Consider the following 14,908-nt stretch of genomic DNA (forward strand, 5'->3'; position numbering starts at 1 on the left):
CTTCTTTCTGGTGGGTTTGTGGTCTTGCTGACTTCAGGAGTGAAGCCACAGACCTTCGCAGTGAGTGTTACAGCTCTTAAAAGGTGGCGCCTCCGGAGTTGTTTGTTCCTCCTGGTGGGCTCGTGGTCTCGCTGGCTTCAGGAATGAAGCCACAGACCCTCATGATGAGTGTTACAGCTCATAAAGGTAGTGGTGACCCAAAGAGTGAACAGCAGGAAGATTTATTGTGAAGAGCGAAAGAACAAGGCTGCCACAGCATGGAAGGAGACCAAAGCGGGTTGCTGCTGCTGGCTCGGGTGGCCTGCTTTTATTCCCTTATTTGGCCCCATCCACATCCTGCTTTTTAGTCCATTTTACAGAGAGCTGATTGGTCCACTTTACAGAGTGCTGATTGGTCCATTTTTACAGAGTGCTGATTGGTGGGTTTACAAACCTTTAGCTAGACACAGAGTGCTGATTAGTGCATTTACAATCCTTTAGCTAGACAGAAAAGTTCTCCAAGTCTCTTTACCCAATTAGCTAGACACAGAGCGCTGATTGGTGCATTTACAATCCTTTAGCAGCCCAGCGTAGTGGCTCAAGCCTGTAATCCCAGCACTTTGGGAGGCCCAGATGGGCGGATCACGAGGTCAGGAGATCGAGACCATCCTGGCTAACCCGGTGAAACCCCGTCTCTACTAAAAAAATACAAAAAACTAGCTGGGCGAGGTGGCCGGCGCCTATAGTCCTAGCTACTCGGGAGGCTGAGGCAGGAGAATGGCGTGAACCCGGGAGGCGGAGCTTGCATTGAGCTGAGATCCGGCCACTGCACTTCAGCCTGGGCAACAGAGCGAGACTCCGTCTCAAAAAAAAAAAAAATTAAAAAAAAAAACCAAACAATCCTTTAGCTAGACAGAAAAGTTCTCCAAGTCCCCATCCAACCCAGAAGCCCAATCGGCTTCACCTCTCACCAGCACTTTGGGCGGCGGAGGCAGGTGGATCACAAGCTCAGGAGATCAAGACCATCCTGACCGACATGGCGAAACTCTGTCTCTACCAAAAATGCAAAAAAATTAGCCAGGCATGGTGGCGGGCGCCTGTAGTCCCAGCTACTCAGCTACTCAGAAGGCTGAGGAAGGAGAATAGCATGAATCTGGGAGGCAGAACTTGCAGTGAGCTGAGATCGTGCCACTGCACTCTAGCCTGGGTGACAGAGTGAGACTCCATCTCAAAAAACAAAAAAGGTGGGGGAATAAATATGTCTACAAAGTGTTATTAAAACTAAGTTTGGCTGGGCGCGGTGGCGCAAGCCTGTAATCCCAGCACTTTGGGAGGCCGAGACAGGCGGATCACGAGGTCAGGAGATCGAGAGCATCCTGGCTAACCCAGTGAAACCCCGTCTCTACTAAAAAATACAAAAAACTAGCGGGGCGAGGTGGCGGGCGCCTATAGTCCCAGCTACTTGGGAGGCTGAGGCAGGAGAATGGCATAAACCCAGGAGGCGGAGCTTGCAGTGAGCCGAGATCCGGCCACTGCACTCCAGCCTGGGTGACAGAGCAAGACTCCCTCTCAGAAAAAAAAAACAAAAAAACAAAAAAAACAACTAAGTTTAACATTAATAGGCCGGGCGCAGTGGCTCACGCCTGTAATCCCAGCACGTTGGGAAGCCAAGACAAGCGAATTGCCTGAGTTCAGGAGTTCGCGACCAGCCCGGGCAAAAAGGTGAAACGCCGTCTCTACTAAAATACAAAAAAATTAGCTGGGCGTGGCACCATGTGCCTGTAGTCCCAGCTACTGGAGGCTGAGGCAGGAGAACTGCTTGAACCCGGGAGGCAGACGTTGCAGTGAGCTGAGATCACCCCACTGCACTCCAGCCTGGGTGACAGAGTAAGACTCCATCTCAAAATAATAATAATAATAATAACAACACAAATAGGCCGGGCGCGGTGGCTCAAGCCTGTAATCCCAGCACTTTGGGAGGCCGAGACGGGCGGATCACGAGGTCAGGAGATCGAGACCATCCTGGTTAACACGGTGAAACCCCGTCTCTACTAAAAAATACAAAAAATTAGCCGGGCGCGGTGGTGGGCGCTTGTAGTCCCAGCTACTCGGGAGGCTGAGGCAGGAGAATGGCGTGAACCCGGGAGGCGGAGCTTGCAGTGAGCTGAGATCCGACCACTGCACTCCAGCCCAGGCAACAGAGCGAGACTCTGTCTCAAAAAAAAAAAAAAACAAAAACAATAATAACACAAATATAAAAGTGAAATTTCACTTATCTGGTCTAAAAATCATACAGGAAGCACTGTCAAATATAAAACGGTGTTTGGCGTTCTTTAGTCTAAAAACTAATAAAAATAAGTGCTAAAGGAAATTTCTCAGTAAGAAGGCATCAATGACTATAAAGTCCACTGCTAATGTCCTCACATTTAAAACAAAAGGTCAATTTCTTAGAAATTATGTGCTTGGGCCGGGCACGGTGCCTCAAGCCTGTAATCCCAGCACTTTGGGAGGCCAAGACGGGCGGATCACGAGGTCAGGAGATCGAGACCATCCTGGCTAACATGGTGAAACCCTGTCTCTACTAAAAAATACAAAAAACTAGCTGGGCGAGGTGGTGGGCGCCTGTAGTCCCAGTTACTTGGTAGGCTGAGGCAGGAGAATGGCGTAAAAACCCAGGAGGCGCAGCTTGCAGTGAGCTAAGATCCGGCCACTGCACTCCAGCCTGGGCCACAGAGCGAGACTCCGTCTCAAAAAAAAAAAAAAAAAAAAAAAAAAAAGAAATTATATGCTTGGTTTATCTTCCACTTTCCTTTCCCTCAAAACTAAAAGTCTTTTAGCACATGTACCACCCCTAGAATTTCCGGTAAACCAGCACCAGCCTGAAGATCACGTTGTCATCAAAGGGTGGAAAGAAGGAAAACTCGAGCCAGCCTGGAAAGGACCCTACCTTGTGCTGCTAACCACTGAGACTGCTGTTTGTACAGCGAAAATGGGATGGATTCATCACACTTGGAGTCAAGAAAGCGCCACCCCCTCCAGAGCTGTGGGCTATAGTCCCAGGGGGAAACCCTACCAAACTAAAGCTAAGAAAAATTTAACTCTTTCATCTATTCTATTACTCTTCTTTCCTCTCTCTATTGCTGACCATCTAGTTATTAACATAACCAAGTCAATTTCATCTCAAACTATTGCATTTAATGCTTGCTTTGTTTTACCCCGTGGGAACTTGCCAAGTCAAAGACAGCTCTCTACTTCAGAAAAGTACCTCTGTCTGTCCTGACTCTCCTCAGACTGGGCATTAGTAAATTAGGACCACTGAATCCAGGGGGATTTCAATAAAGTCCCCAGTGTCAACCAGGAGTCTTGACCTCTGATGTAGAGCTTTTATGCTGTAGTTGGTCCAGCGTTCTGTGGATCACTAAAGAGCAAGTATGGATTGCCCCAACCAGTTTTTGTAATTTCGTAAAACCACACATTCATTTTACTAGAGGATCATAGAAGTTAAAGACTTAAAAAACATTTTGGCAATTAAGACAGGATACCAAGATGCAAATGCCTGGTTGGAATGGATCAAATATTCTGTCCACGTTAAACAAAAGCAATTGTTACGCTTGTGCACTCGGCAGGCCAGAGGCCCAGATTGTCCCCTTTCCACTAAGGTGGTCCTCCAGTCGACCAGGTGTGGGCTGCATGGTAGCTCTTTTCCAGGATTCTACAGCCTGGAGTAACAAGTCATGCCAAGCTCTCTCTCTGCTATATCCCAAAGTCTGGCACCCTACGGGTCAGCCCCCAAGGGCCATCCAGCTTCTGTCTCCCAACACTAAGTTCACTTCATGTCTCTCCCAACAGGAAGGAAACTTAGCGTTCCTTGGAGACCTGAAAGGATGCAGTGAGCTTAAGAATTTTCGGGAACTTATCATTCAGTCAGCCCTTGTTTATCCCCAAGCGGATGTGTGGTGGTATTGTGGTGGACTTTTACTGGACACTCTGCCAAATAACTGGAATGGCACTTGTGCTTTATTCCAATTGGCTATCCCTTTCACCCTGGCATTTCATCAACCAGAGGAAGGAAAAATAAGATATCATAAAGCAAGAGAAGCCCCTTATGGGTCTTTCGACTCTTATGTCTGTTTAGACACAATTAAGAGTCCCACAGGGAATACTAGATCAATTTAAAGCCCGAAATCAAATCGCTGCAGGATTTAAGTCAATATTTTGGTGGGTGACAATTAATAAAAGTGTAGATTGGATAAACTACATCTATTACAACCAACAGCAATTTATTAACTACACTAGAGATGCTGTTAAAGGAATAGCTGGGCCGGGCGCAGTGGCTCAAGCCTGTAATCCCAGCACTTTGGGAGGCCGAGACAGGCGGATCACAAGGTCAGGAGATCCAGACCATCCTGGCTAACATGGTAAAACCCCGTCTCTACTAAAAATACAAAAAACTAGCCGGGCGAGGTGGCAGGTGCCAGTAGTCCCAGCTACTCGGGAGGCGGAGGCAGGAGAATGGCGTAAACCCGGGAGGCAGAGCTTGCAGTGAGCTGAGATCCGACCACTGCACTCCAGCCTGGGCAACAGAGCGAGACTCCGTCTCAAAAAAAAAAAAAAAAAGGAATAGCTGAACAATTAGGGGCTACTAGCCAGATGGCTTAGGAAAATAGCGTCAAGGGTGTCCATGTGAAGAGACCAAACAGGCTTTGTGTGAGCAATAAAGCTGTTTATTTCACCTGGGTGCAGGCGGGCTGAGTCCGAAAAGAGTCAGTAAAGGGTGGTGGGATTATCATTTGTTCTTATAGGTTTGGGATAGGCATACAAAGTACATTCTTAAGGGCAGGGGAGAATATTACAAAGTACCTTCTTAAGGGTTGGGACGAGTAGAATATTACAAAGTACGTTCCTAAGGACAAGGGAGAATATATTTATCAGTTAGGGTGGGGCAGGAACAAATCACAATGGTGGATTGTCATCAGTTAAGGCAGGAACTGGCTATTTTCACTTCCTTTGTGGATCTTCAAATGCTTCAGGCCATCTGGATGTATACGTGCAGTTCACAGGGGATATGATGGCTTAGCTTGGGCTCAGAGGTGAAAGGGTGGCCTACCCCTCCACACCTGTGGGCATTTCTCGTTAGGTGGAACGAGAGACTGGAGAAAAGAAATGAGACACAGAGACAAAGTATAGAGAAAGAAAAAGTGGGCCCTGGGGACCAGCGCTCAGCATACAGAGGACCCATGCCGGCACCGGTCTCTGAGTTCCTTTAGTATTTATTGATAATTATCTTTACCATCTTAAAGAAAAGGAAGTGGCAGGATAATAGGATCATTATAGGGAGAAAGTCAGCAGTAAGACATATAAATAAAGTTCTCTGTGACATGAATAAGTTTAAGGAAAAGTGCTGTGCCTTGATATGCATATGTAAATATCTCCATAAACCTTTTTAGTGCATAAAGAGCAGCATTGCACTAGCAAGTCCCGCCTTTCGCCCTAAGGTGGTTTTCTCCTTTCTCAGTAAATAGAACATACAATCAGGTTTTACACCGAGATGTTCCATTGCCCAGGGACGGGCAGGAGACAGATGCTTTTCTCTATCTCAACTGCCAAGAGGCCTTCTTTCCTCTTGTACTAGTCCTCCTCAGCACAGACCCTTCACGGGTATCAGGCTGGGGGACGATCAGGTCTTTCACTTCCCACAGGCCATATTTCAGACTATCACATGGGGTGAAACCTTGGACAATACCTAGCTTTCCTAGGCAGAGGTCCCTGTGACCTTTGGCAGTGTACGACCTTTGGCAGTGTACATGTCCCTGAGTACTTGAGATTAAGAGAATGGTGATGACTTTTTTTTTTTTTTTTTGAGACGGAGTCTCGCTCTGTGGCCCAGGCTGGAGTGCAGTGGCCGGATCTCAGCTCACTGCAAGCTCCGCCTCCCGGGTTTACGCCATTCTCCTGCCTCAGCTTCCCGAGTAGCTGGGACTACAGGTGCCCGCCACCTCGCCCGGCTAGTTTTTTGTATTTTTTTTAGTAGAGACGGGGTTTCACCGTGTTAGCCAGGATGGTCTCGATCTCCTGACCTCGTGATCCGCCCGTCTCGGCCTCCCAAAGTGCTGGGATTACAGGCTTGAGCCACCGAGCCCGGCCGAGAATGGTGATGACTTTTAACCAGCAAGCTGCCTTCAGGCACTTGTTTAACAAAGACACACCCTGCACAGCCCAAAATCCTTTAAACCTTGAGTCACCACAGCACATGTCTCTTGCAAGGACAAGGTTGGGGGTAGGGTCACAGATTAACAGCATCTCAAATACAGAACAAAATGGAGTCTCTTATGTCTACTTCTTTCTATATAGACACAGTAACAGTCTGATCTTTCTTTCTTTTCCCCACAAGAGGCCTGACAAATAGGACAGCCTTAGACATGATATTAGCAGAAAGAGGAGGAGTCTACACCATGATTAAAACTCGATGTTGCACCTTCATCCCAAACAACACCGCCCCTAATGGAAGTATAACAATGGCATTGCAAGGTCTGACTGCTCTATCCAATGAGTTAGCCAGCAACTCAGGGGTAAATGACCCCTTTAGAGGATGGCTAGAAAAGTAGTTTGGTATATGGAAAGGAATAATAGTCTCAATTTCTATTTCCCTCACTGGTGTAATAGGTGTACTTATTCTTGTCGGGTGCTGTGTCATACCATGCATCCATAAGTTGATGCAGAGGCTCATAAAAATGGCACCTACTAAAACCTCCCTTAACTATCCTCCACTTTATCCAGAGAAGCCGCTGCTTTTGGAAAATCAAGCAAAACAACTAAGCTAAGACATATTTTAAAAGTTTGAAAAGAAAAGCTGTAAGGAAATACAAGGGGAGGGGTTGTTAGATGTGAGTTCTAAATTTCTTTTCAAAGAATTAATGTGTCAGTATGTTCAATTCTTTGCCTTCTGCTTTTAAACTTTACTTCCTTGTAAAGCAATCTTTTTTGATTACCTACCCCACCTTGACTCATTCGGATCACCTGTTCCACCCTAATTCATTTCAATTACCTGCTACCTGCTCTGCCCTGACTCCCACCAAAGCACTCACCCCGTCATTCTCTTTAAATTAGCCAATCGGAATTAGTTTAGCCTGTGCGGTCTAACCCTAGCCAATAGGGGAAGGACATAGCAGCAGCGGCCACGTGCATCAGGGATAAGAACCCCTTCCTCCACCTTGTCCAAGTGTGCGCTCACCATTGTTCCATCTGTAAGGGTGTACCCTTCTATATAGAAATACCTTGCCTTGCTGAGAATTAAAAAGAAAATTTTATATTTGAATGCTATTCCTTTTGTGGCACCGAAACTTTGTATATAACCAAGGGAAACGAAACAGAGGAGGCCAGAAGGCTGATGCTGGAAGTAGGAAATGAGAACTTGCATATGAGGGATACAATCATAATCAGCCACTTTCCTTCAGTCCTGGAGGCACCCCTCCAGGGTTTGTCCAGGAGATGCGGCCACCCCATCATACAAATGTTCGCTGACCGGGGGTCTTATCTAAGGACGGACTTTTGGACAGATTACAATCTTTTTTTTGAGATGGAGTCTGGCTCTGTCGCCCAGGCTGGAGTGTAGTGGCTGGATCTCGGCTCACTGCAAGCTCCGCCTACCGGGTTTACGCCATTCTTCTGCCTCCGCCTCCCGAGTAGCTGGGACTACAGGCGCCCACCACCTCGCCCAGCTAGTTTTTTTGTATTTTTTAGTAGAGACGGGGTTTCACCGTGTTCGCCAGAATGGTCTCGATCTCCCGACCTCGTGATCCGCCCGTCTCGGCCTCCCAAAGTGCTAGGATTACAGGCTTGAGCCACCGCGCCCGGCCCAGATTCCAATCTTTAAGGCGGATGGGAGGCGCTGTTGGCTGAACGGAGCCAACAAATGCAGGTCCCTTTAAGGGTGGAGGAAAGGAGGCAATGGCTTTTCTATAGAGAGAGGAAAAGGCTCCAGTTCGTCCTTATCCTCACTAGAAAAAAAAAATCCTCCTTATGCCCTGCAGAAGGGAATGAAGTAGAGAGAGGAGCACCCTCCTGCTGTTCTGGTTCCTATTTTTCCTCACTAGAAAAAATCTCTTATTCCCCATAGAAGGGAATGAAGGGAGGAGAGGAATCTCTCCCTTTAAATCTTCTGAATTCTTTTCAGGTGGAGGTAATAGGCGTTCTAACTCCCCACGATCTGGCAAATTAAGAAGATACAACGCAGATGGTCAAAATAGTAACATTAGTAAAATGACCTTGCTCATATCCTCTTTCCAGGCAGCGACCTACCTGCTCCCGTAACTTTAAATTTAAGGTTCCTTGATCAGGAAACCAAGGACATTCCTGCCTAATTAAAAGCATAAGATTGGGCCGGGCGCGGTGGCTCAAGCCTGTAATCCCAGCACTTTGGGAGGCCGAGACGGGCGAATCACGAGGTCAGGAAATCGAGACTATCCTGGCTAACCCGGTGAAACCCCGTCTCTACTAAAAAAATACAAAAAGTTAACCGGGCGAGGTGGCGGGCGCCTGTAGTTCCAGCTATTCGGGAGGTTGAGGCAGGAGAATGGCGTGAACTCGGGAGGCGGAGCTTGCAGTGAGCTGAGATCTGGCCACTGCACTCCAGCCTGGGCGACAGAGCGAGACTCCGTCTCAAAAAAAAAAAAAAAAAAAAAAAAAAGCACAAGATTGTGTAGAGCTTCAGGCTCTACAGTGCACTGGATAGCCTGAAGTAGCTGTTGCACTGTTTTAAAAAATACTTTCTGAGGCCAGGAGCAGTGGCTCACGCCTGAAATTCCAGCACTTTGGGAGGCTGAGGCGGGCGGATCACGAGATCAGGAGTTCGAGATCAGCCTGACGAACATGAAGAAACCCCGTCTCTACTAAAAATACAAAATTTAACCGGGCGTTGTGACGCGCACCTGTAATCCCAGCTACTCAGGAGGCTGAGGCAGGAGAATCACTTGAACCAGGGAGGCGGAAGTTGCAGTGAGCCGAGATCGTGCCACTGCACTCCAGCCTGGGTGACAGAGTGAGACTCCATCTCAAAAAAAAAAAAAAAAACAAAACACTTTTTGTTCTTTGTTCATTTCCTGACCCACGATAACCGAACCCCTGGTATTTTTCGCGTGGGTCCTATCCACCTGATGGCAGTCAGGAGTGTCTCTTACTGGGATTCTCCGAAAATTGATGTGCATAACTTCAAGGCGATCGTGTCGCCTTGCAGAGTTTATAGCTCGCAGTGAACGCCAAGAATGAGTTCTTAGACAATGCCAGCTGAGTGCGACCGGGGGAGCGTGGGGGGGCGGGGGCAGTCCTTCTAAGAGGGCCGGCCGCAGCGTCAGTCTGCCAAATACTTATTGAAAGGGCTTGTTAAATCACAAACATCCACTAGATGGCTTTTTTGAGGTCAGGTTGTGAGACACCTGCGGCCTTGTAAAAGCACTCAAATCACATTCTCAGGAGGCTATTTTCAGCGTTCCTTATCTCACCACACCCTCCACTCCCTGTCCTGTTTTCAGGGTCAAGGAATTTCATTCTCACGCACAATTAACATACACACAGTGCCTCAGTATTTTTCCATGTCCGGACCTCAAATGCCATGTACATAAGCTTGAATATGTTGCCATGCACCCCCCACACTCAAGTGTCCCCATCCCTTTAAACCTGTCCTGTGGGGTTAGTTCTCCCACTGCCCGTGAAAGATAACTCAGGCAGGCCACAGATCATGTCTGCTCAATCCCTGGAACCAAAAAAAAAAAAATCCTCCAAGCATCATTTTGAATTATATTTTTCTCTCGGCCAGCTCCGACTGAGTGTCTTGACACGGGAAGCTGCCAGTGGGAAACTGGCAGAGTGGCTGGCTTCCTCAAGAATTTCTTTCTTGCCTTCCTGTGTCTGACTCTCCACCCTCCCCCTCACAGCTGGAAGCAGAGGAGGTGAGGGGGACAAAATGCTTTACCTGACAGCCACACACTACTAGTGATTTTGGTTTCCTCTGGCTATGGCAGATGTTCAAATGACTTTTGCTCTAGTATGATGTTTGTGGGTCTTTTATAAACTCCCAATAGCTGAATATCTCCCGCTTATACTCTGTAGCCCAAACTTTGCATTATTTTATTTTTTAATTTTTATTTTATGTTCAGGGGTACGTGTGTAGGTTTGTTATATAGGTAAAATGTGTGTCATGGGGCTTTGGTGTACAGGTAATTTAATCACCCAAGTAACAAGCATAGTACCTGATAGGTCCCACCTTGAATTTGTCTAGGTGTTAGATTGGCTGCAGTTCTCTACCACTTCCTGTTATCCGAGGCCTTTACAGTGTGCCTTGGTGGCTAGTCACTGTCACCAAAAGGTACAGTTTAGGAGGGCATGGTGGCGCCCACCTGGAGTCCCAGCTACTTGGGAGACTGAGAAAAGAGGATCACTTGGACCCAGGAGGTTGAGGCTGCAGTGAACCATTCATGTTCATGCCACTGCACACTAGCCTGGGCAACAGAGCAAGACCCTGTTTCAAAACAAACAAAAAAACATAGCAAACCCCTGTCTCTATTAAAAAGATAGAAATTAGCTGATGGTGGCGTACACCTGTAATCACAGCTACTGGCTGAGGCATGAGAATGGCTCGAACCTAGAAGATGGAAGTTGCAGTGAGCCGAGATCATACCACTGCACTCCAGCCTGAGTGATGGAGTGAGACTCTGCCTCAAAAAAAAAAAAAAAAAAAAAAAGTTTGATTACACTCTCAGCTGACAGGGGTGGGGAAAGGAAACTGATACTGTCACACATTGCTGACAGGAAGGAAGGTACACTGGTGCGGCCTCTACAGAAAGCATTTAAAAAATATATACCCAAATCAAGTATTTACATATTCTTTGACCTAGCAGTTCTACTTCAAAGAATATACATTTACACTAGACCTTTTTTTTTTTTTTTTTTTCTGAGATGGAGTCTTGCTCTGTCACCCAGGCTAGAGTGTAGTGGCACAATCTCAGCTCACTACAACCTCTGCCTCTGCCTCCCAGGTTCAAGCGGTCCTCCTGCCTCAGTCAGCCTCCTGAGTAGTTGGGATTACAGGTGTGCACCACCACGCGCAGCTAAGTTTTTTTTCTTTTTGAGATGGAGTCTTGCTCTGTCGCCCAGGCTGGAGTGCAATGGCGAGATCTCGGCTCAGTGCAACCACTGCCTCCCAGATTAGAGCAATTTTCCTGCCTCAGCCTCCCAACTGAGTAGATGGGATTACAGGCGCCTACCACCACGCCCAGCTAACTTTATTTTATATATATATATATATATATATATATATATATATATATATATATATATATAAAGTTTATATATATATAACTTTATATATATTTGAAGGGGGGGCCTGCCCCTCCACACCTGTGGGTGTTTCTCGTTAGGTGGAACGAGAGACTTGAGAAAAGAAATAAGACACAGAGACAAAGAATAGAGAAAGAAAAGCGGGGGCCCAGGGGACCGGTGCTCAGCTTACAGAGGACCCACGCCGGTCTCTGAGTTCCCTTAGTATTTATAGGTAATTATCTTTACCATCTTAAAGATAAGGGAGCGGCAGGACAATAGGATCATTTTTAGGGAGGAAATCAGCAGTAAGACATAAGAACAAGGATCTCTGTGACGTGAATAAGTTTAAAGGAAAATCCTGTGCCTTGAGATAAACCTTTTAGCAGCATTGTTTCATCCTATCACATGGGGATAAACCTTGGACAATACCTAGCTTTTCGAGGAACAAAGGCACACCCTGCACGCCCAAAATCCATTAAACCTTGAGTCACCACAGCACATGTCTCTTGCAAGGACAAGGTTGGGGGTAGGGTCACAGATTAACAGCATCTCAAATACAGAACAAAATGGGGTCTCTTATGTCTACTTCTTTCTATATAGACACAGTAACAGGCTGATCTCTTTCTTTTCCCCACATATATTATATATATATAACGTTATATATTTTATATATATATATATATATATATATATTTTTTTTTTTTTTTTTTTTTTTTCTGAGACAGCGTCTCGCTCTGTCACCCAGGCTGGAGTGCAGTGGCACGATCTTGGCTCACTGCAACTACACCTCACAGGTTCAAGCAATTCTCCTGCCTCAGCCTCCCGAATAGCTGGAATTACAGGCGCTCACCACCACGCCCTGCTTATTTTTGTATTTTTAGTAGAGACGGGGCTTCACCATGTTGGCCAGGCTAGTCTCGAACTCCTGACCTCATGATCTGCCCGCCTTAGCCTCCCAAAGTGCTGGGATTATAGGCGTGAGCCATTGTGCCAGGCCAATTTTTTATATTTTTAGTAGAGACAGGATTTCACTATGTTGGCCAGGCTGATCTCGAACTCCTGACCTCAGGTCCACCCGCCTCGGCCTCCCAAAGTGCTGGGATTACAGGCATGAACCACTGCGCCCGCCCTTGTGTGTGTGTGTTTTTGAGATGGAGTTTTGCTCTTTTACCCAGGCTGGAGTAAAGTGGCGCGATCTCGGCTCACTGCAACCTCGGCCCCCCGGGATTCAAGCGATTCTCCTAACTTGGGCTCCCGAGTAGCTAGCTGGGATTATAGGCACCCACCACCATGCAAAGCTAATTTTTGTATTTTTAGTTGAGATGGGGTTTTACTATGTTGACCAGGCTGGTCTCAAACTCCTGACCTCAGGTGATCCACCCGCCTCAGCCTCCCAAAGTGCTGGGATTACAGGCATAAGCCGTGGTGCCTGGCCTGCTGGCAATCTTTGACATATCAACCTGATCTCTGCCTTCATGGTCACATGTCATTTTCTATCTGCAAGCCTATGTCCAAACTTCCCTTTTTAATAAAGGGGGTGAGAGGCCCACTCAACTCCAGTATGACCTCATTTAACCAATTACATATGCAACGACCTTATTTCCAAATAAGGTTACATTCTGAGGAACTGGGAGTTAGGACGTCAACATATGAATTTTATTGTTTTTCCTTTGACTTTTATTTTAAGTTCAGGGGTACATGTGTGGGACGTGTAGGTTTGTTACACAGGTAAACAGGTGCAATGGTGCTTTGCTGCACAGATCATCCCATCACCCAGGTATTAAGCCCAGCATCCATTAGCTATTCTTCCTGGTGCTCTTCCTTCCCCCGCTCCCCCCGACAGGACCCAGTTGTGTTGTTCCCTACCCTGTGTCCATGTGTTCTCATCATCACTTATAAGTGAGAACATGCGGACAAATGAATTCTTCACCGTTTTTTGTTTGTTTGTTTGTTTGTTTTAGAGGAGTCTTGTACTGTCACCGGGGCTGGAGTGCAATGGTGAGATCATAGCTCACTGCAACCTCGGTCCCCTGGGTTCAAGTGATTCTCCTGTCTCAGCCTCCCATGTAGCTAGCTGGAATTATAGGTGCCTGCCACCATGCCCAGCTAATTTTTGTATTTTTAGTAGATATGGGGTTTTGCCATGTTGGCCAGGCTGGTCTCGAACTCCTGACCTTGTGATCTGCCCGCCTTGGCCTCTCAAAGTTCTGGGATTACAGGGGCATAAGCCGCTGCGCCTGACCTGATCTTGTTTTTTTTTTTTTTTTTTTTTTTTGAGATGTAGTCTCGCTCTGTTGCTCAGGCTGGAGTGCAGTGATGCGATCTTGGCTCTCTGCAACCTCGCCTCCGAGTTCAAGGCACTCTTCTGCCTCAGCCTTCTGAATAGCTGGGACTACAGGCCCATGCCACCATGCCTGGCTAATTTTTTATATTTTTAGTAGAGACGGGCTTTCAGCACGTTAGCCAGGATGGTCTCGACCTCCCGACCTCGTGATCTGCCCGCCTTGGCCTCCCAAAGTGCTGAGATTACAGGCATGAGACACTGCACCCAGCCCAGCTCTTGTTCATTTTTATGGCTACACAACATATGAATTTTTAGGAGACACAATTCAACCTGTAACACATGGTTATACTGGGGTTGAGAGCGAGATGGAACAAATACAGCCAAGTGTTGACAAATGGAGAATCTGAGTGAAAGAGGTACATGCCAAAGTTCTTGGAACTGTTCTTAAATTTTTCTGTAAGCTGAAAATTATTTCAAAATTAAAAAAAATTCCAACAAGGTGCTAGGTTTATTTATTACACAAGATCTTGGTGCTGAACCTACCATGTGAAAGGAATGGTAAAGAGACAATAAAGGTATTTGTGTGGCCTTATTGCCCACTTGCCTGGGATGTAAATGAGGGTATCAGAGATTAATATGTTACATTTACATAGGGCTTTATAATTTACAAAACACCCACAACATCAAAAAACCTTTGTTTCATTTATCTCTCAGAATAATTCTGGGAGGCAAGAACTTTTTCTGATTTTATTAAAAAAAAAAAAAAACTAAACTAAAGAAAGGTCATGTGACTTGTCCACAGCTTCACACAACTAAGAGATCAGTTTAAATTCTAGTCCAGGGTTTTTTTACTCTTTTGAGACTCCTTTGCCGCTGCTGTAAAAGACAATGCGGCACGACTTGAAACAACATTTTTTTTCTTTGAGACAGAGTCTTGCTCTGTCGCCCAGGCTGGAGTGCAGTGGCGCAATCTCAGCTCACTGCAAGCTCCGCCTCTGGGGTTCACGCCATTCTCCTGCCTCAGCCTTCCGAGTAGCTGGGACTACAGGCCCCCGCCACCACTCCTGGCTAATTTTTTGTATTTTTAGTAGAGACAGGGTTTCACCGTGTTTGCCAGGATGGTCTCGAACTCCTGACGTTGTGATCCACCCACCTTGGCCTCCCAAAGTGCTGGGATTACAGGTGTGAGCCGCCGCGCCCAGCCCTCGAAACATTATAACATCATTTCTGCTCTTTTGGGGGGTGACTTGACTTTCCGAGTAAGGAAGGTTTTCCTAGTCAGGCATGGAGGCTTATGCCTGTAATTCCAGAATGATGGGAGGCTGAGGTGGA

Source organism: Macaca fascicularis, chromosome 4 (assembly GCF_037993035.2).
Source record: "Macaca fascicularis isolate 582-1 chromosome 4, T2T-MFA8v1.1".
In the NCBI taxonomy this organism is placed as follows: domain Eukaryota; kingdom Metazoa; phylum Chordata; class Mammalia; order Primates; family Cercopithecidae; genus Macaca; species Macaca fascicularis.